The sequence below is a fragment of the Peromyscus eremicus genome, chromosome 18 (genome assembly GCF_949786415.1).
Source record: "Peromyscus eremicus chromosome 18, PerEre_H2_v1, whole genome shotgun sequence".
Taxonomy (NCBI): domain Eukaryota; kingdom Metazoa; phylum Chordata; class Mammalia; order Rodentia; family Cricetidae; genus Peromyscus; species Peromyscus eremicus.
The window spans coordinates 17,527,242-17,550,498 of NC_081434.1; the positions used below are offsets into that span (position 1 = coordinate 17,527,242).

General features: G+C 45.3%; 1 long non-coding RNA gene across 3 annotated transcripts in view; it reads right to left on the minus strand.

The window, feature by feature from the left end:
- Nucleotides 1-23,257, minus strand: part of LOC131895048 (uncharacterized) — a 120,269-nt gene that overhangs the window by 19,131 nt on the left and 77,881 nt on the right. The window contains exon 7 of one of the 3 annotated variants that reach the window (XR_009375086.1): nucleotides 15,789-18,161. The exons of the other annotated variants lie outside the window; for them this stretch is intronic. This is a non-coding gene — a long non-coding RNA (uncharacterized LOC131895048). Of the gene's footprint in view, nucleotides 1-15,788; nucleotides 18,162-23,257 lie in introns of those variants that run through there. 3 annotated transcript variants of the gene reach the window in all.

Consider the following 23,257-nt stretch of genomic DNA (forward strand, 5'->3'; position numbering starts at 1 on the left):
TATAAAGGGCTTAACTCAAGATCTGTTTACTTCTGGTGGGGAAAGGTGTCTTCTTCCTTGGACCACGTCTGTCTTGAGCATCATTCTATCCCTAGCAACGACACAGTGAAGAATAACTGATTTTTTAAAGTTTTTTTTTGTTTGTTTGTTTTTTTTTGTTTTTCGAGACAGTGTTTCTCTGTGTAGCTCTGCGCCTTTCCTGGAACTCACTTTTAATTACATGTATGCGTGTGCGTCTGTGTGTTGGTATGCGCAGGTGCCCACGGAGGCCAGAAGGGAGTTTTGGGTCCCTTGGGACAGGCATTATAGTTGTTTGTAAACCACTGATGTGGGTGCTGGGAGCCGAGGTTGGGTCCTCCGCAAACGGCTGAACCGTTTCTCCAGCCTCAAGAAGAACCAGTTCAAACGAGTTCGTATCAAGTAATTTGGGTAGGATGCGGACTGAAGTCCGCAAGAGTGACTGCCTCAGGAGAGAGCCTTCTGTCCTACCCGGCTCATGAAAATGGCAGGTACTAGGTGTCCCTGCTGAGGGCTTCTGCTTCCTGTAGCATAGCAACTCGCTTCCTGAAGCACTGGTTATTCCTGGAAATCTTGAGACTCACTAGCCAGTTCCAACTGTCTCCCGTGGTTATAGCTGGATGTCATGGCTGGTTCTCTGTGATGAATTGACAGTGGATAAAGGAATGTGGTTTTGTTTTTGTTTTTGTTTTTGTTTAAACTCTATATACACAGGCCCTGGCCTTTTTCCCTGAAGGGAAATCCATGCCACGACAACTACTTTCCCACCAATCGCCCTCACAAATCTCAGAGAATTCATACTGATACTCAGAGCTTTCTTTCCCAGGCAGTGGCATAGTGACAACCGTGGCAAATCACTCAACACCCCCAGGGTGTATAAGACAAGGTTATCTTTAGCAATAGCCACATAGTCATTAGGAATAAGAATCCTTCGTTTGGGTTTTTTTTTCTTTAGTTTTAAAATTCACACTGCAAAGTGAAGACTTCCAGTTTTAAAAATATTTCTTCTAAATGTGGTAAACGGTGTCACGCACAACTAAAATGTGCACGTACCCAGCAGAAATACCACACTTTTTCTTGTATTCTTTATTACTGTTTTCAAATTTAAATACAAACAAAAAAGACTCAGAGGATGTCAGAAACAAACGTCAGTCAAATTTGGCTTCTTTTTTTCTTTGTTTTGTTTTGTTTTCAAGACAGGGTTTCTCTGTGTAGTTTTAGTGCCTATCTTGGATCTCTCTCTGTAGACCAGGCTGGCCTCCAACTCACAGAGATCCACCTGGCTCTGCTGGGATTAAAGGCGTGCGCCACCACCATCCGGCTTGGCTTCATTGTTTTTCAAGACACTGTGCTGTGACCATTTATTTTTTTAGTCTGCATTGTTTTTTAAATTTTGCCACTCTGCTTACTTATTAATATTTTGAGGTCCTGGGAACTGAACCCACAATCCCATCCGTGTTAGGCAAATGCTCTACCACTGAACTACATTCTCAACTCAAAACCCAGTCATGTCAGTGAAGGGACGCAGCATACCGCAGCTAAAGCAGACTCCCAGGATTCCAAGCTCTCAGCCTGGTGCCCGGCCAGATTCTTTATTGCGATTCCACACCGGGCTGTGGGAGGGAGGTGCAGATGGGGAGGGCAGGGAGGGGAGAGCGTGGGCAGTGTCTGTGCAGCCGGGTTCCTCTAACCTCTGTAGGAAGTACAGTGTTCACTAAAAGATAAGGACAAATTATACCAAACTGAAGCATGTGTACGGTTACTTACATTCTACAGCAACAGTCTGAAACAGAGGTTCTCAGACTGGGGTGTTTGTGACGCCTTCGGGGTTGAATGACCTTTCATAGGGGTTGCCTTAAGACCATCAGAAAACACAGATGTCTACAGCATTGTGATTCATAACAGTAGCAAAAATGACAGTTATGAAATATCAATGAAAATAATTTTATGGTTGGGGTCACCACAACATGAGGAACTGCATTAAAGGGTCACAGCATTAGGAAGGCTGAACACTGCTGGTCTAAAACTCCAACCAAGTAAATATATGGGTCTGTGTAGAATTTAAACCTGGCATTGTTTAGAATTGCTGACATGTGATAATAAAAAGCAGACTGATGTTTTGAATTCATTGTTCAAATTATCTCCATATGAAATCTTCTACAGCACTGTAGTGCTCCTCCATTGCCCAGACCTACAGAGGGCTGTACCTCACTGGATCCTTCATATGCTACTACGGCTCCCCTAAAACTACAAACCAAGGTTGAAGGTCATCAAAAATGTCCCGTGTTAATTAAGAAACCAGGAATTTTTCTCATTTCTCCTCAGGGCTTTAAAGATAATTCTAGGGTTGTATATGACTCATGACTAAAGTTCACAAAGCCCTGGGTTCAATCCCTACACTGCATTAAAATGGGCATGGTGGTACATGCTTGTAATCCCAGCACTGGGAAAGTTAGAGGCAAGAGGATCAAGGGTTCAAAGCTAGCCTCAAGGACATAGTAAGTTTGTGTCCAGTCTGGGTTAAGTGAGACCCTGCCTAAAAACCAAAACCAACCAACCAACCCAACAAACAAACAAACAAACAAAAAAAAAAAAAAAAAAAAAAAGCAGAAGTTCAAGTCCTTCCTTGGCTACACAGGGAGTTTGAGGCCACCATGGCTATATAAAACCTGCCTCAAAACAAACAAACAAACAAACAAGAACAATTTGTTTTTCAAAATAACAAACTCTGAGAAATAACAGAAAACCTCTAATAATCCTCATAAAAAAAAAAAAAAAAGGTTTAGGGCCAGTGAAATGGCCCTAATGGTAAAGACACTTGCTGCCAAGTCTGATGACCTGAGTTCAATCCCCCAAGCCCATAGGATTGGAGAGAATTGATTCTCACAAGCTGACCTCTGACCTCTACATGTGGACCATGGCATCCATATATGTATGAGCCATGTGAGTGCGCGCACATGTACGCTAAATAATGACTGTGGTAAAAATGGTTTTAAAGCATCTGACAGATAGTCTCACGTTCTATCCACGTATTTCTCAGAATAAACCCCCAGAAGGTTAACTCAAACAGTTCGTGGGCTTGGAAGACTTTTCTTGTCTTTACCGTGCATCAGATTAGCTGAACTGGAAATATGAAGAATAATGATTGATTCTCCTCTCAAAGGCTTCCACTATAGCCACAGAAACTGGTTTTGTTTGTTTTTATGCCCTACCCCTTCTCTTTCTTTGATAAGGCAAGGTCTCACTCACTCTTTGTCCCAGACTAGCCTGGTCTGGAACTCTCTCTGTAGCCCAGGCTGGCCTCCAACTCCCAGAAATCCTCCTTCCTCATCCTCCCAGATGCTGAGATTTTGGTCTGAGCTGCTTTATCCAGCTCAAGTGTTTTTCTTTTAATAGCTGAATTTAGAGAGTTTCTGGACTTCTCAGTAGGAAGCATTTGTGATCAGCAGGACAGATTCAGAGAAGACAGAGCTCTTGGGGGCCACTGCTCTCAAGAACAGCCAGAGGAAGCCTACCCCATTCGATGCTGTAGGATGCTACACCCATCAGGATGATACGCTCCCACACTCACTGCCATCCAGCCTCTTGCTTCTCTTTAATAGAGTCCAAGTTAGAGGTTCGATTCCTCCGAACAGCTACCTGGAATTTCCCCAACAATCAGGGTAAGTTTTGACTACAGTTGGGGTTTGAGTCATAAAACAGGGAAGTGCTAGGCAAAGCTGGGAGTGTTTGTGCCAGGGTATGGTTCCAAGGTAGAGCACTTGCCCAGCACTTATGAGGTCCTGAGTCTAATTCCCAGTGCTGTAAGCATATACACATACATGTATACGTACATGTGTGTAACAGAGTCACAAGACCTTAATAGGCCCCCAGACCTTAGCACAACTGACTCCATGGTGGAAGTACCATTCTGGTCATAAAACTCAGCACACAGACAGCACCACCTGCCAAAATGAAAACAAAGACCTAATCCATCAAAGTCCATAGTTCTGGGAAAGTCTTTAAATGCACTACTTGCCTTTTGGCTTCTGTAGCTCTGCTTCTGGCTAACTGTTCCTGTAACTGAAGTATGTCAACCCAGAACACGGTTTTTGTGCTTAAAAGCTCACCCTGAGAAAGGCTAGGGCTGCACTGGGATCCCAAACACCCAGTGTAGTCGCCAGCTGGCTAATAAGGACTTTCTATTGGCTTAAACCCATGCCTGAGCAGTCTTCTCTGGTGGGTACCTCACAACAATGTGCACTTTCATTGGGCTACAGGAATACAGTGGACATTGAGGATTATGGGATGGGGAGACTATGGACACAGAATGTAACAAGTGTGTCAAAAATCCAATTCACTTCTTGAAAGCTGCCCAGGGGAAAGTATTCTTTGTCTCCTTATTCTTGTTTTAGTGAGGATCTCAAACTCACTAGTACATTGATTTCATGACATCATGGATCAAATGTGCTTTACAAGGGATCTCAGGTTACACATGTAAACAGTCATGCTTTAATAATAGTGTTCTTGACCAGTGACGGACTATATACGCAGTGATGTTCCCCTATGACTACCGAAGCAGAACATGGTGGCACATGTCTATAATCCCAGCATCTGAGAGACTGAGGATGATGAGATCAGGGCCAGCTTGGCCTCTGTAGTGAGATCATGTGTCCCAACCATAAAACAAAGGCCAAAACAAAGGCAGCTGGAGCTGCATACATCTGTAATCCCAATACTTTGGAGGCTGAGATAGACTATTATGATTTGAGATCAGTTTAGATATTCTTCTTTAAATAAAATACTTTTAATTGCATTCATTTTTTTTTGTTATATGTACATGTGTGTGAGTGAACATGTCATAGAACATGTATCAGGGTCCTGTGGAGGAACAGAAGTGATAGAATGAACCTTTATGTAGATATAAAAAAAAAGATTTACAGAGTGGCTTGCAGGCTGTGGTCCAGCTGTCCAACAATGGCTGCCTGTGAACAGAAGGTTCAGGAATCCAGTAATTGTTCAATCCATGAGGCTAGATGTCTCAGCTGGTCTTCATTATATGCTGGAGTCCTGAAGAACTGGGCTCTGATGCCAGTGAAGGAACGAACGAGTCAGGGAGAGTAAAAGCAAGCAGGCAAAGAGCAAAGGCTTCCTTCTTCCATGTCCTTTATACAGGATTCCAACAGAAGGTGTGGCCCAGATTAAAGGTGGATCTTCCCACCTTAACAGATCCAGACTAAAAGTGGGTCTTCCCACTTCAAATGATTTAATTAAGAAAAGTCCCTCACAGATCTGCCCAGCCACTTGGGTTTTAGTTAATTCCAGATGTAGTCCAGTCAACAACCAAGAATAGCCATCACGGACCCCATGTAGAGATCACAGGACAATTTGCAGGAGTCGGTTCTCCCTTTCTACCATGTTGGACCCAGGGATTGAACTCGGGTCATCAGACTTGGAAGAATATACATTTACCCGCTGAGTCATCTCACCAACCTTAAGCCTAGATTTTACAACCTGAGGTACAAAGTGAGATCCTGTTTCAAAAACACAAGGACTGGGCTGTAGCTCAGGGCAGAGTGATTGCCTGTAATGTACAAGGCACTGTATTCTATGGCTGACACCATTAAAAACGTATTATATTGCCTAGTGATATCCAGGATATTTTAATTTATGCGAGTATGCTGTGTGATACTTAACAAAAATCACTTAACATATTTCTCAGAATATACCTTAGTGTTTAGTAAATACCCAGCTATACATACCATGCATATAAAACTGAGATCCACGTATAAGACTTAGATTTCTCATACATCTTACATGGAAACATGTAAGTTCCATGCAACCACTTTAAAATTATTTTATTTGTGTTTTTTTTTCAATAAATACATAGACCGAGTTTAATTCAGTTTGGAACATGATGCTGATTAGTTCTGCAGTTTTTAATGAACGCAAAAAGAAATAAGTTCATCAATGTCTGCTAAGCAACAAATATCTGTGAGCTAAAGTAAAATATTTCAAGAAATCAGGTAGAGAACTAAAAACATTTCTATATACCTTGTGGATTAAATACTTCTAGATTATTAATAGCATAAGATACTACAGTCCTGAACTAAAGAGGTGGTTCAGTGGTTAAGACCATTTGCTGGTCTTCCAAAGGACAATAGTTCAATTCCTAGCAGCCATACTGGGTGGCTCACAATCACCTGTAACTCTAGCTGCAAGGGATCTGGCACCCCTTCCTGGACTCCGTGGGTACCTCCACTCACATGTGCATAGACCCACACATAGACATATATATCCACATTTAATTAAAAATATTAAAATCTTAATTTTTTTTAAAAAAATAAGATACTACAGTGTGAAAAGAGAGGAAGAGCCAATGAGGCTGAGTTCTGCTTCCAGAGCTCAACTATGGATTTGCAGAATACAACTCACTTCCTATCATGTTAGAGCAGTGCTCAAAATTACAGAAACTTCCAGTCAAGTTACATTGTCAGAGAACTTGCTATGTGTGTTGACATACATGTACGGCAAGGATTTCACATCCAGATGAATGGCAATTGTACTGTTGTCCCTAATTTTACCACCATGCAAGGAATGGAAAGTCTATATAAAAAGAATCTTACAGATTCTTACTCATTGGTAACTAACAGCCACGGCACCATAATCAACTTTGTGAGGTGCTTAGAATATTACTATTGGAATCACAAAAATATGAAGCACATCTACCTTCCCCCAAAACCTTTGAAGCCAGAGATTTTAAACAGTGACGTCACCAGAAAACATTAGGTGTATTATAAGTGCCAGGCAGAGCTGGCTTTGGAAACTGGCAAATGAGGAAGACAGGTCATTCTCCGTTTTAAGGGCCTTTTACCTTCACCCAAGTACAAGGTGTTTCAGCTCATAAAAGGAACCAAAGCAATTTAGAAACCATGTGCTAAATGCTCTTGCACTGAAGAAGCTAAAAACACAAAACCATTAATGACTGGGGGAACCAAAGGCCCATTTACAACATGGCAAAACCCCCGGACTCTGAGCCAGTGTGCTAAAAGGCAGGGGGAGGCAACCCGAGGACCAGAGGAATGCAAAGCTTCCTGAGACGCTGTAGGAACAAAAGAATTCAGTTAGACCTCCAGGATTTACACCAAGAGGGGAAGGAGAGCAAAGAAAATCGTTTCTCATCCCCGCATTAAAAGCCGATAGTAAACTGTTCAGAAATCCTTGGGTTTTCTGAAATGACAAAAGTCATCTTTGCTATGTGAAGCTCTTAAAGAGCCAGTGCCCCACTGTACTTTCTACTGTGCCAAACACCAACCCTAAAGCAACCTGAGGGTGGAGGGGGTGGGGGTGGGGCAGACAGGCACTAGTTCATCTTACACTTTACCATCCATCACGGAGGGAAGCCAAGGCAGGTACTTGGAGCCGACACCATGGAGAAACTGCTTAATTGGCTTGCTCAGCTACCTTTCTTACACAACCCAGGCCCACCTGCCTAGGGATGGCACAGCCCACCGTGGGCGAGGCCCTCCTCCATCACTTGACAGTTAAGAAGAGGCCCCATAGATGTGGCCACAGGCTGATCGGAGCGGGGCTGATTCTTCAGTTAAGGTTCCCTTTTTTTCAGGTGACTCTAGGTTTGTGTCAGAGACATCACTGTGACAGCTAGCAGATAAGGGGCCCGGAGAGATGGCATGGGGGAGAGAGTGCTCCCTGAGGGAGCCTGAGGACGTGAGTGCAGACCGCTGGCACCCTTGTTAGCTCGCTAGTCAGGAAGAGTTCTCCTCTCAGAACAGAAGGTAGAGAATAGTACAGTTCTTCATGTTGTGCTGACCCCCCAGCCATAAAATTATTTCCGTTGCTGTACCATGGGGGGTCGCGACCTACAGGTTGAGAACCATTGCTCTGGAGAAAGCCATCATGTCTCAGGAGAGTTGGCCAGAAACACTTTCAAGGTCCAATGGTATTGGGACATTTTCTTGTGTACAGAGGAAAGATAATCAGTCAGTTTTACTCTGTCCTTTTTCAACAGCACTCAGAAAAATGTTGGGAGCTTCGATGAAGGCTTTTAGCTTAGTGTAATACTCTCAGCTGAGGTCTCTTAGCTCTGGGGGAAAATGCATTATTAATTAAATAAGCTATCTAAAAACATGTTCCAACTTCTCATAGCAGTAGTTGCATTCACAAGCCATCCTGTACCTTCTGGACCAGTCACAGATATTTTATGTCTGGGCTTTCTTCTGGCTTTCGAGACAATGGCCTTTGTTTTCTCGGTGATACAAGGGGCTTTATGAACAGAAACAATGGGCTGTTTCACTTTCATGGTGTGTATACGTCCACTCGTTTCTTTAAATCTGGAATACAATTTCCTGTGTGAAATCTCACTCCTAATGTAGAGAAAGTAATGTAACAAGCTCAACATTCTTGCTCTCGGGGTCCATGTAGGTTTTGCTGTTGCCTTGAGACAGAATTCAGTATGGACACTTGTCTGGCCCAGAACTAGATATGTAGATCAGGCTAGCCTTGGACTCACAGAGATCCACCTGATTCTGCCTCCCAAGCGGTGGGATTAAAGGTTTGCACTACCATGCCCCACACTGTGTAGCTTTTTTTTTTTTAATTTATTTTTCTGTGTATGGGTATTTTCCTGTAGGTCTTCTTTGCATATGTCTGTGCCCTGTATGTATGCAGTGCCTATGGAGGCCAGAGGAGAGTGCTGGATTCCCTGCAACTAGAGTTACAGATGGTTTGTGAGTTGCCGTGTGTGTGTGTGTGTGTGTGTGTGTGTGTGTGTGTGTGTGTATGTGTGTGTGTGTGTGTGTGTGTGGTGTGTGTGTGTGGTGTGTGTGTGTGTGTGTGTGTGTGGTGTGTGTGTGGGGGTGTGTGTGTGGTGTGTGTGGGGGGGTGTGGGGGTGTGTGTGTGGGGTGTGGGGGTGTGTGTGTGTATGTGTGTGTTCGCACCCATGCCCACGCACATGCTGGGAACTGAACCCAGGTCCTCTGAAAGAGCAGCCAGTGTTCTTAACTGCTGAATCATGGCTCCAGCCCTCATAGTTTTAAACTGATACACTTCTACTTTCAAAATGACAATCCCAAATTCATCTGATTGATCTCACTTAGCATACTCTTTTCAGCACGGATCACCATTTTCCAGTGGATGCTGGGAAGATAAAAGGAAACTTTCGGGTTCTCAGGTGGCCGAATTTAAACGGTTAAAGATTCAGGAGACTGAGCAGGGCAGTATTTCCCATCACCTTCAGAAAGCCACAGTTGGCACCGAGGGAAAAACAGAATCCGGAAGCAGCAGCTATCTACAAGCACTCCTACGGGATGTCTTCAAGGGTCCTGCTGAACGGAAGAGTTTTAACTGGTTTTCCTAGAAGGAGGATGCTCCAAAACATCCTACATCAGTCCTTTGGAAGGTTTGTGATCCCAGCACGACTTACACATGGGACTTCTTGAAAGAGAATATATGTGTTCTAATGAGCTATTCCAATAATTTAATGGAACTATAGTAACTTGTTTCTTAGATTTGCAGAGAAAGAAAGTGGAATTTGGTGCTGCTGCTACCACGAAGCCTGTCATGGAGGGTGGTGAAGAGGAAGGCGGGGTTATGGCTTGGGCTGTGGCAGCAGGCACAGAGCTGTTGCTTTTACCCACAACACCTCCTACCTGCTTCTCTACCTTCTACCCCAAAGCGGTGGTAACATTCATACCAGAAGCAGCTGCCGTGGCTTTCAAAGACGTCACTGCTGCAAGGACTCTCTTGAGGGTGTGTTTAGTCATGTTTGGGGTAGTGTTCGTCTCCAAAGATGTGCGGCTGGGACAGTCCTGATGGTCTGTCCTCAGCACTGGTGCCCAGGCAAAATCTGTGGCACACACGGCTCCGTGTGCCCCTCTGTCTCCTTCGGCACCGCCACCATGAAACTGATTTTTAAATGAACAAGTGACTGAAACAAATAAAAGTCAGTATTCACACCGGGCTTAGAACGGTAGTTAGCATGGAGACCATCAACCGAATAGCTCATGGGCTGCTTGGCAAGCATCAAGACTGTGACTGCAGGTCTCCTTGCCGTGGACATGGGCACTTGTGGCAGGGTCCTGTGCCGCTGTTCCCTTTGGGAAAGTTACTGACTGGGACCATCAGTGGAAGGGGTCAACTATCGTGGTAGTTCCCAATTCTTCGCTATTGCGCTATTGCTAATGAGGCTAGGGTGAACAGATATGGGCTCTCTGCTTGCAATTTCTCTACCCCAGGTCCTGAGCCATTGGAGAGGACTTTGGCTTCTGGGTCAGGAAAGGCTGCTCTGTGTCAGACTGTATTTCTCTCCAGTGATCTCTACCTGGATAACTTATTTTCCTCTCCGAGCCTTAATTATCTCACACTCAAGCAGAGGTAACGATAGCGCCTAGCTTTAAGGGTCCCTGCAGAATCAGATATGATAATATGCAATGATATGGTACATAGGGGGCTGAAAAATATTGGTAGCTATTATGTACTTACATTTCACACAGTAACTGCCTTACCTTTCTCATGATTTAACACAAAGGACCATGCTCTAGAAACCGGCAAGTTGCAGGTCACAGAAGGTAAGCTAAGATGGATACCTTAAAAGATATTTCAGTGCAAGTCAGATCTGTAGGTGCAGACGCAAGTCCTTCACCATCTGTCTCTATAGCTGTCACTTCCTTTTTCCCTTTTGTGTGACTGGGCTTTCTTGTCAAGCTCGGTGCCCACTGAAAGCAGGAACTGACGCTGACGAGCTCCATTGTTACCTCTCCATACCTGAGAGCATTCTGCGCTCCTTTTTTTTTTTTTTTAAACCTGCTGCCAAGCTGAAGAATGATCATAATTACCCCTTTGTTCTGTTCCGGCTTTGGTATTTATAAATATGAGAAAAGATGTAGAGAAGATAGGGGTGTAGAGAAGAAAGTCATGATTTTAAAATACCTTACGTGTGGGCTTGCAGGGGACAGACAAACCTCTTCAGGCGGGTAGGACAGCTGCCAGTGAAGCTTGGGCAAGGAACACAACCACAGGCACAATGACCAATGAGACAAACCCTGTATAAGTAAGCTCTTGAAGGTACCAAACACTCCCAGCCGCCTTCCCCACCCCCCACACAAGCTCTAGAACCTTAGCAAGGAGGAATTTACAGAGCCCAAGTGACTCCAAAATGAGCCATCACCTCCTACACTAGCTCTGGCTTCAGGTCCCAAGAATAGCAATGTGATGGAGTCCAAGTATAATCTTCGGACGTTAGCTCCCCTAGCCTAACTTTTCTCCCAGAACTGAATCTTGCCTTGCTCTGAGCAGCGCCCTACTCTCCCAATTAGGACCAGGATCCTCCTCCTGACTGCTGGTCATATGGCTGAGACCTTGCTCCATCATGACAAAACTCTCTGATGTCAATCATGGTTTGGCACAAAACTCAGGGTCCTTATATCTTCCTCACCTGAACCCCGCCTCTTGGGGACCACCACTACACGTTCACTCACTATACTCACCAAAGCTGTGTTTTTTGCCAGCCTGGCTGAAAGCCCATTCCCAAGTCTGGCTGGACTCTGGATCAGGGAGCACTTATAGGTCCCTGATTCTTTAAAATGTTCTTGCCAGTGTTTACCAACTGTCTGTTTTGACAAAAAGCCTCTACTGAAATCTATCACTGACTGTAGGACTCTGGACAAGTACTTTGACTAGCCACAAACCAAGTTACCCATAGGGACCAAGTGAGTTCAGACAGAGTCGTCAAAGTAGCTGGACATGAACACAGAGTAACCACAGAAATCAGGAGAGTATAAATGGACCATAGGGTTGGGGAGGGGAATTGCAGGATACAGATGATATGAAGTAGGAGATGGAATAATGGAGGGGGAGCTCCAACTGGAGAGGAAGGAAGGAGGTCAATACAGAAGGAGGGGGGACAAATTACACCAACGTTGTTTGAGAAAGACTCAAGGAATCATATTAGTTTATATTCACCTAAAATTATACACAATCCATATATACATTATGTATATACATTATATATAATACATACGTACATCACATACATGTATACATATGAAGTTAAGCCACTTGGCCTGACAACATCCCCCACAAGAATCACAGAGCAGTCAGGCACTGGTGGCACACACCTTGAATCCCAGCACTCAGGAGGCAGAGGCAGGCAGATCGCTGGGAGTTCGAGGCCAGCCTGGTCTACAGAGCTAGTGGCTCCAAAGCTACATAGAGAGACCCTGTCTCAGAAAACCAAATAAATAAATAAATAAATAAAAGAATCACAGACTAATAAAAACTCCAGGACCAAGCACAAGAAACTTCTTTTTGAATGGTTGGTCAGGGTAGTCCAAGTGACTCCCTAAACAACATAGACTATTAATGTAGCTCTTGGCTGCCTCTCAGGGGTTGAAGGCAGGCCCCCTACTGTTGAAGACACTGTACACTCAGGACACAGGACTCGGATGCTTCAAGCTGGATCTGATCCAAAAGCCTCTTCTCTGAGGTCTGGCTTCCAAGGTTCTAGAAAATGCCAGGCAAGCTGCCAAGCGAAGGAAGCAATTGAACAGTCGTGCCCAGCTGCAACACCTAGGAACCACGACCATGGCCAGCCCGGCAGATATGCAGAAAGGTTATCAGGGTCAGTGGCAACCAAGAGCCGTCTAACTGGACTCAAGGCCCACTCAACAGGAGGAGGATCATGCTGGGGCTGGAAACTTACCCAGCTTCCTGGGCCTAGTGAGGTCACATGCCTTAGAGAAAGAATCGACTACCGACACGGTAGACCAGCATAATTACTTGCTACATTCTACATCGTATCCTTATACCCACAGGTAAGTTATGGCTACCACCTCTCATTGAAGAAGGCTTTCTTTACAGCAAATGGAGACAGTCTTAGTTAGGGGAACCATTACTGTGATGAAACACCATGGCCAAAGTAACTCGGGGAGAAAAGGGCTTTTGGCATAAGCATAAACCTTTTTTTGTTTGGCTTATGCTTCCACGTTGCTATTCATCACTAATGGAAGTCCAAGGCAGGAACTCAAGCAGGAGCTGATGTAGAGGCCATGGATGGGTGCTGCTAGCTGGCTTCCTCCACATGGCTTATTCAGTCTGCTTTCTTATAGACCCCAGGACCACCAGCCCAGGGGTGGCACCACCACCAATCATGGCCTGGGCCTTTTCCTATCAATCATGAATTAAGAAAGTGCCCTACAGGCTTGCCTACAGCTTGATCTTAGAGAGGCATTTTAATTGAGGTTCCCTCTTCTCAGATGACTTTAGCTTGTGTCAAGTTGACATAAAACTAGCCAGCAGAGGCCGGGCGGTGGTGGCGCACGCCTTTAATCCCAGCACTCGAGAGGCAGAGCCAGGCGGATCTCTGTGAGTTCGAGGCCGGCCTGGGCTACCAAGTGAGTTCCAGGAAAGATGCAAAGCTACACAGAGAAACCCTGTCTCGAAAAACCAAAAAAAAAAAAAAAAAAAAAAAACCAAAAAAAAAAAAAAAAACTAGCCAGCAGAGACCATCACAGAAATCTACTATTGCATAACAGATCTTGGGGAGCCCAGGCCCAACAGATACTTCCTCATCTCTGGCTCAAGGAACATCTCGCTCAAGGAACATCTCAGCCAAGGAGGCAGAAAGATTGTAAGAGCCAGAACACCGGGAAATGGGCTGTGAAGAGTCTCTCTTAGAAATGACTGCACAGACAAGAACATGAACAATGGCAATATCAGTGGACAGATAATGTGGGAAATTTTCCCGGGTTTCCACTCCTTAGACAAAGAGTTACTGGCTGCTAATGACTGCTGGAAGAAGGATAATTAGCTTCTCCTTGGGAAGAGTCTCCTTATTGGTTGTCCAACACAGAGTGGTCAGCCCAAAAACCATAAACTCCCAAATAACAAAAACAGACTCAGCAGGCTATATTTACGCATATTTGTGCATGCACCCATCTGTATGTCTATAACAACAATAATGAAGACAAAGAGGTATCAACTTGAGGGGGTGCGTGGGAGGGGTTTATGGGGGGGAGTGGCTGAGAGGGGCTGGAAGGGGAAGAAGGGCGGAAGTGATGTAATTCTATTTCCATTTCAATTAAAAATGTATTTTTTAAATCGGCTTGGTATAGGACACAGAAAACCACACTGTCACTATCATTTAACCCTAGACAGTTACTCTCATAGGAGACTGTGGGCCTTCTAGCTCCTTATCTTCAGTTTTTGGTGTTTATTTGGTTTATTCTTATTTTATTTTATTTTATTTTCTGGAGCTGGGGACCAAACCCAGGGCCTTGCACTTGTTAGGCAAGTGCTCTACCACTGAGCTAAATCCCCAACCCCTATTTGTTTGTTTTTAAGGAAGCTACAAAGCCAACATAGGGAGAGATGTGTCTCTCTTTCTTAGGATGAAGCATACAATTTCACACTTAAAGGACTTTTACATTTACAAGGCAACTTTCCTTACTAAAGGAATGTACTACTAAAGGAATGTAGCTATTCCTAGGAAACTTTTGACACCTGAAAGACTTTTATATATGTACAACTGTATAAATAAAGGAAAACTTCTTTTTATAACACATTTTTTCTTTTTGGTTTTTTCCAGACAGGGTTTCTCTGTGTAACAGCCCTAGCTGTCCTGGAACTCACTCTATAGACCAGGCTGGCCTCGAACTCACGGAGATCTGCCTACCTCTGCCTCCCGAGTGCTGGGATTAAAGGCATGTGCCACCACTGCGTGGCAAAAGACTTTTTTAAATTTTTCATTGGTGTTTTACCATGGGTGTTGGGTCCCCTGGAACTAGAGTTACAGACAGTTGTGAGCTGCCATGTGGGTACTGGGAATTGAACCCGTGTCCTCTGGAAGAGCAGTCAGTGCTCTGAGCCATCTCTCCAGCCCCTTATAACACATTTTTCCTCCCCTTTCCACAGTTCATCTCTGCCAACCACCTCAGAACCCCAAACCACTAGCCCTTTCTTTAGCTAAGGATGATGCACACATTTCACTACGACTGGCTCCTTCCTTGTATCCCACACATTTGTGGGACCCCCGTGTGCATGGGTGCTCTTGGTGGGAATGAAGATGTTCCAAGGAGATGTGTATGCCCTTCCCTTCAGCTATCAGACTATCAAGACAAGGACCCCAAGATGTTGGAATTTTCCCAGAAGTCCCATGCTGGGAGAAAGAAAAGCCTGTCGCTCTGGGACCAGCCAGAGGAGACCTGACCCCCAGGAGGATATTTCAGACTTCTGACAACTTGTCCCCTCTTGCCCTCTATTTAAACCTAAATTGTATGTCAGGATGAACAGGGAATGGTGTCACTTGACCTTTTTGTCCCTAATTCCAATGTGGCTGCACTGAATGACTCTCTTTTCTTTCCTTTCTTACCACTATTTATCTGTCTCATTGGCCCAGTGAGGATGGGTATCCAAGCTTGGCTGGTTAGGCTATCTATGCCTACATTCTGATCCCAATGACTCCAGGACCATGTATTTAATTAAACTTGCTTTTCTTTTATTGATCTGTCATATGTAAATTTACTGCTTAGACCAACCATGAAACCTAGAAGGGCTGAGGAAACTATTGTCTTCCCTCATATAATCCATTCATCCCAGATCAAGAGAAGAGCAGGAGACAAGGGCCCTGTCTTCAAATTTGGATTTTTCATTATTATGTGACTGAAAATGTGAAGCATCTAAAAATAACACTGCTTCACAGCTAGAAGTAATTGACACTGAGAGCAGCCCAAGACTTTTTTTATTGACAAAAGAAGTTTGTCTTCACTGGGTAGAATTTAAAGTGATGGAAGGAAACAGAAATAATGGGAGCACGTTCTGTGGGCAGGCTGGCACAGCTGTACCGTTATGTAAGTGCCGAGTGGCAGCACCTTCCCGAAGAGAAGCCCTGAGCTAATTCTGTCAGCCTCAGCCGCATCCTTGATCCCAGCTCCCAGGATAAAAATGTCTCTACTGGGTGAGGAGCCGAAACAGCCGGTTTCTGGAACTTTCCAACTGGCCAGGTGCCAGGTGACTCAGAGCTGTGCGATGCAATCAAGCAAGTCACGTCATCTCCGTATGTGCTGCGGGAATGCATGGTCTTGAAAGCGGTGGCCACCTTCCTCTGAAAAAAGTCTCCTCAGAGCACCCATGGAGCACTGGAGGTTAAAAAGGCATGAAACGCAGACACCAACAGTGCAGTCTGCTGTGTTCCCGTGTAGGGGAAGGGGATGAGTCTAAGAGAGGAGATGGCTTAGGTGAGGTTTGGATCAGGGAATTCTCAGCCTCCGTGGTGCATTTGGAATCTCTTGAGGTGCCTCAAAAACATCATGTCCCACTTCTGGGGGATTCTGGTTTATTGTCCTCGGTTCCTGCCTGGGCACGAGAACTATTTTTTTTTTTTAAGTCTACACACACACACACACACACACACACACACACACACACACACACCAGTCAAACATACTATATCCCTATACACACCAAACACTATGCACACACATCATACATATCCCTCACAAAGATACCATATACATATACATACACCATACCTAATACACTACACCAGCAGCCACTACACTAAGGCTTTTTGGTTTTTTTTTGAGGGGGGATTGTTGTTTGCCTACTCCATCAATTAAATTTACAAGTAGAATAAGGGTGAGAACCAGATTTTCTTTCATCCTGTATCATTATGCACATTATTTCAATTTATTTTTAAAAGCAGCCTGTACCAAATTTTCTGCCGCCCCCTACCCTTTCAAAGCAGTCTTTTCTCTTTGCTTTTTTTTGTTTCCTAAACTTTCTTCCTCTTAATCAAATGGAATTCTCAGTTATCATAGGCCTATCTGCCTACTTGGTCTATTCATTCATCCTTGAATCCACTATTTGTGATCTGACAGTTGATTCTATTATCCTTGACTATCACACCGCAGATAATGGCGTATGACGTCAGAACTTGGAGATGAAAGAACATGTTGGTTTCTTTACTGATAGATTGAGTAGCCTGCTTCGTGTTTCAACTTTCTTTGGGCAAAGCTGAGTTATCACCAAGATCATGGCATGTAACAAAAACCGGAACTGGTGTCCCAGGCAGTCCCTCTTCATACCCTTCTAGAACCTCTCACACTGCGCTACACCATCCCCTTTCACCAGGGACCACTTCACTGCCTGGAGAAGCCGGGAATCTGCAGCACAGTTCATCCCTCCAGTTTTTAATTCCACCTCCCCCAAACCCCACCCCGATTTTTTATTTCTTCCTTGCATGTTCACCTCTGTCCTGCACCTACTTATGTGCAAAGCCAAGAGGCCCTAGATCCTTGTTCATCACGGGTCACCACAGTGCCTCTGAGAAGGGCAAAGTTTGCCAGTTTCCTCTCCTCAGAACAATGGAGGACTGGACCGTGAAGGAGGTAAGTCCTGATAGGCACACGGCAATACAGCAGCTGTGATCGTTTTCTGTGGCTGTGATGTAGGGCACCTGACTCTGGGCCATGCAGCAGCTGGGCCACCTTTCTAGCCCCGTGGCTCCCTTTGACCTTAGGCTCAGGCAAGCCTAGGAAATGGAGGTCACACTGCTGAGTTCAAGAAACTCTGTCACGAGCGAGAAAAGAATAAAGAAGCGGTGTGCTGTGGCTATGGACCCTTAGAGACTTGTTGACACTTCCTAGAGACCCCAGAGCCTTGAGCTTTGTCCCAGATGCAGGAGGAGATAACAAAGTCAACAAGGGAAAGCAAGCTCCATCTTAGGTATTTCAGGCAGAAAGACCTGAGCACACAGCACCCACCCTGCTGCTTCCTTTAGTATGCCCCCCCGGGGGGGGGGGCTTTGCTGATGTGTCCTCACAGTAATGTCAACCCCCATTGCTGGGAGAATCGGAGTTCTCATGCCCCTGACTCCCTCTGTCCAGCTTAGACTTTGTGTCAATCAAAGATAATCCCTGAAGGGGAACTGTCACTTCTGCTCAGACATGTTCCACCGAGAGTGCCAATGTGGCCATGTGACCGTGACTGCAGGGTCTTCCCCTCGCCGCTTCTGAAGCCTGGTCACAAAGGCGCGTGTTTTGAGACTGGGGAGGGGAGCAGGAAGGAGTCTTAGCAGAATGATGAGGCTGTTTTCTTTCTCCTCCGGGGTTTCACCTGCCCAGTGCTAGTCTGAAATCCGGGAATGAGCCTGAAACACACAGAACACGATGAGCCACGCAGGGTGCAGCAACACCCGCGCTCCTGGGTCTCAGACAAAAATCATGAAATCTACGCCGACTCGAAGGGTCTCACTGGATGCTGCCATGCTGCCCAAAGCTCCTCACAGCCTTCCTCCCAGGAAGGAAGCAGAACATAAACTTTCTGGTTCTGAGGGTCTCTCCTTTTTAATGTCAGTACTTCTAGGTCCCCACTACCTTGAATCTCCTAGAGTTTTTACATGCAAACCATGATATTGTGAGTGATACAAAATTGAAAGGCGGGATGAAGGTAAAAGTATGAGAATAAGCTTTTTCAGGGTTATCTGTGGCTTTAGCACATTCTTTAAGGTAATGGGGTATAGCTCCCATAGTAGAGCACTTGCCTAGCATGCACAAGGCCCTGGGCACCCCTCCCCCAAGCACACAAAAGTGTGTGTGTGTGTGTGTGTGTGTGTGTGTGTTTGTGTTGTATATTCCTTAAATGCAAAACAAGACAAAAGAACAAACTTAAGCAGGACCTGGTAGTACCCGCCTGTGATCCTCACACTCAAAGGGCTGAGGAAGGAGGCTGAGAGTCCGAGGCCTGCCCTGAGCTACAAGCTGAGACTCAATCTCAAACCAACAAGAACATGTGAAAACTGTGCGCCAAAGTTACGTGGTCACGGCTCCCTAGGGCCATGTTAAAGAGTGGGTAGGTGATGTTTGCAATAATATCCTTTTAAACTCCCTAACGAACCTGATTTTTTCCTAACACCAGCCCATTTGCCAGCTCTCTGGACACCAGCTGCACACCTTGCAATGTATTTGTGACCCAGACTTTTGCAGACCCCACAGGCTTACCGCTCAGTCCCATGCACTTGCCTTTCACTTCTGGTGTCAAAGGTTCCAGATCATCACGTGTATCTCTGGAGCAGCTGGCTATACATCAGAGAGACCCTTTCCTCTTACTAGATAATTCACCATTATTGTTGACGGAATGAATTATTGTATCTACTGACATGTTCTAAAGGACATAATAGCCAGGCATGGTAGCATATGGCTTTAATCTCAGCAACCCAGGAGGCAAAGGCAGGAGGCCCTCTGTGAGTTCAAGGCTAGCTTTGTCTACATGGCAAGTTTTAGGCCAGACAGGGCTATACAGTGAGACCTTGTCTCAAAACCACAAATAAAACAAAATGACATAATAAAAGATGCAGATAAATAACTAGATCAAGAAGTACATAAAGAAAGGTTTAAAAAAGACTCTAAGAATAGGGGCTTCTGTCCCTTCGGAGTTAGGGTCCATCACCCTCTTGGCAGATGGATGTGCCAGCAACCCAGAAACTCTGGACCCATCTTTTGAGAGTTTTTACGGTGTTACCATCATGTAGATATTATCATGCTCCAACCCCTATCATCGTCTCAAAGGAAGAGGCAGGTATCTGGCTGAAGAGTCCAAGCTGCTTCTAATCACGCTTGGTCCTTCTGGTCAACCACCCCCATGCTTAAGCTATTAAGGAGCCCACCAAGAGTCACGTCATTAGAACTAATGCGGTTCCTACCACCCAGGAAGTCCCAAGAGATTTAGGAACCTGAAATCAGGAATTAGAAGTAGAGATCAGGACACAAGATGCTCCTAGCATCGTTATCACTCGGGAAGTAAAGAGTTTTAGGGGCTCTCTGTTAGGAACTAGCTGCTGAGACCAAATATATATAACATTTATGTGTATATCTATATTACATATATAGCTGTGCAATAGTATGTATCTATATATATTGGCATCACACTCCTGCATTATGATTCTGAATGGGGTTCTGTGTCCATTCTTGGCAGATCTCCTGATTTTCTCTATGTCTTTTATGCTTCATTTCTTCCTGAAGCAGCAGGAGGAATTTATGGAAAAGGACTTCACAAGACTTTCTTGATAGAGTTGCTCTGCGTTCCTGTTGTCAGCACTGATTATCTTAAATGCATCACACAACCTACTTTATTTCCTATTTCTTTTTTTTTTTTTTTTTGGTTTTTCGAGACAGGGTTTCTCTATGTAGCTTTGCGCGCCTTTCCTGGGACTCACTTGGTAGTCCAGGCTGGCCTCGAACTCACAGAGATCCGCCTGGCTCTGCCTCCCGAGTGCTGGGATTAAAGGCGTGCGCCACCACCGCCCGGCTATTTCCTATTTCTTGATTTTTAAAAATTCCAGTCATGAAACGACCTTTTCCTTTTTATCCCCTCCTCCATCCTACCTTGTCACTTTCATAGTGGATTTATGGACATTACCAGGATGCCTTTGTGAATGACACCAGGTTGGGCTGAGCTATCATCTGGTAGCTGAGAGAGAGAGAGCTTTAGGGTGTGGGGGTGACTTCAAACCCCCGAGCCAGCAGCCTTCCACATCCACTCTGCTGAGGAAAGAAAGCAGCCAGCAGGGACAGGAGAGGCTGGGTACTGTCCTCATCTCTTAAGAACAAGAACAAGCAATGGGGTAAGGGAGAGAGACACAGAAAGGTGGAGTCCTCCAAGACAGTAAGTGATGATTCTGAAGCACGGAATAGAGACAGAAGACGAGAGCAAAACACAGTAGACACAGTCACAAAGAAAGCAGAACTCTAGACTAGGAAACCCCAGCCAGCCACTGGTTACAGGACAGCAGATCTTCACAACTCAAGAGTCAAGGGGAGCAGATTCACCGAGATTTAGGAAGGGCTATCCAGGATGAAGAGAAACAAAGCTAAGTTACTTTAGCCCTTACGTTAATTTCCTAACAACGGTCCATAGACTTGGTATCTTCTTTTATGATATTTATTTTAGAGTTTTGGTAACAGGGTTTCACACTATAGCCTTAGTTGGCCTAGAATTCACTACATAGCTCAGGCCGGGCTTGAATTCAAAGGATCCTCCTGCATCAGAGTTCTGAATGCCAGGATGACAGGTATTAGGCTCCACTCCTGGTGCGGAGCTGCTGATTTAAAACATTTTAAAATTGGTGGGTGAGAGGATTCAAACCTGTAATCTGAGTATGTAGGAGGCAGAGGCAGGGGGAGCTCAAATTCCAGGCCGGTTTGGGCTACAGCAAGGTGCTCTCTTAAACAAAGCCAATAAAACAAAATCAAACAGCCAGAAAGTTATCCCTTTACAGGAAGCCAGGAGTCCAAAATGAATCTCACTAAAAAGCGTCTCCAGGCAGAACCATCTCTGCAGGCTCCAGGGGATACGTTGTCCCTCCCTGTCCCCCACTCTGAGGATACTTGGCGTCCTTGCCTGGTGACCACATCACTCCAATTGCTGCTTTCTTAGCCACATCATCTTTTCTGGGTCCTCTCGTGTGTGTTATCTCCCTGATAAGATATATGCAATGGCCTGTACCGCTCACCCGCACAATCCAGCGTTAATGTACCAATCTCAGAATCCTTAACATAACCGCAATAGCAAAGGGGCTTTGTTGCTGTTGCTGCTGTGCTTTGGATGGCCCCTTCCCCAAGTTGTGGGCTGATGGAGGAGACGGCTCTCATAAAGCACCTGGATGTCTCCTCTGAGCACTCCTTTGCTTTCTGACTCACCCCATGGTGTGATGACATGTGAGCCCTTCTCCTGGAGCAGCGCCCCCCCCCCCACGCTCTTGGACTTGTTGGCTTCTAGAACCGAGCACATAAATGTCTCTCCTTTTTATTATTTTTGAGATAGGGTCTCACTATGTAGCTCATGGTAGCCTGGAACTTACTATGTAGACCAAGCTGGCCTTGAACTCACAGATCTGCCTGACTTGGCCTCCTGAGTGCTGGGATTAAAGGTGTGCACCACCCCCACCCCCAGCTCCGTAAATTACTTTCTTTTATAAATGACTCAGCCTTTTCTGTGATAGCTGGGACAACCGTAGAAGGCAACACACACGGGTGTAGGAGGTTAGGATGTGGAGGGGACCATTTCTCATCCAGTCCCTGAACTTTATACACAGCACAAGAGGGCAGCTCGTAGATTCAGCCTTCCCCAGCATTCTCCAGCAAGCCACTGTAGCAGGGGGGTGGGGTAGAGGGAAATGAGGGATCTATGCCTTTTGTTCTTTTCTCTCTTCATTCCCTTTCCTCTCCCCCCTCCCCTTTCTTCTTCTCCATTTCTTTCCCTTCCCCTCCCATCCCTTCTTCTCCCCCTTCTCTTCTCTTGAAATGGAATCCCGCTGCTTATTCAGGATGTGCTTGTACTTCCTGAGATCAAGCTAGCCACCGTGCCTAGCTGCTGTGGGATGTTCTGTATGGCAAATGTGTTGCTAATTAGTCAATAAATAAAACACTGATTGGCCATTGGCTAGGCAGGAAGTGTAAGCGGGACAAGGAGGAGAATAAAGCTGGGAAGTGGAAGGCTGAGTCAGAGAGACACTGCCAGCCGCCACAATGACAAACAGCATGTGAAGATGCCGGTAAGCCACGAGCCATGTGGCAAGGGATAGATTTATGGAAATGAATTAATTTAAACTGTAAGAACAGTTAGCAAGAAGCCTGCCACGGCCATACAGTTTGTAACCAATATAAGTCTCTGTGTTTACTTGGTCGGGTCTGAGGCTGTGGGACTGGCGGGTGACAGAGATTTGTCCTGACTGTGGGCCAGGCAGGAAAACTCTAGCAACACCTAGCCTCTCTCTCTCTCTCTCTCTCTCTCTCTCTCTCTCTCTCTCTCTCTCTCTCTGTGTGTGTGTGTGTGTGTCTGTATGTGTGTCTCTGTGTGTGTGTTTGTGTGCACATGAGTAGGGTCGCCAAAGATCAATGTTGGCTGTCTTCCTCAATCACTCTCTACCTTTTGTTTGTTTCCTTTTGAGACAGGGTCTTCACTGGACCTGGCGGGTGCTGATTTGGTTAGATAGGCTTTTCTGAAAGCCCTGGAGATCCTCCTGTCTCCACCTCCTCAGTGATGACATTACAGGCACATGCTACTTTCACATGGGTGCTAGGGATCCAACTAGGGTCCTCACGCTTGTCGAGCTGAGCCAAATCCCCATTTCCACCTCCTCTTCCTCTCTTCCTCTTCCTTCCTTCTCCTCCTCTTCCTCTTTTTCTCCTTCTTCTTGCTCCTCTTCTTTTCCTTTCTTCTGAGTTTTTGAGCCAGGGTCTTGCTATG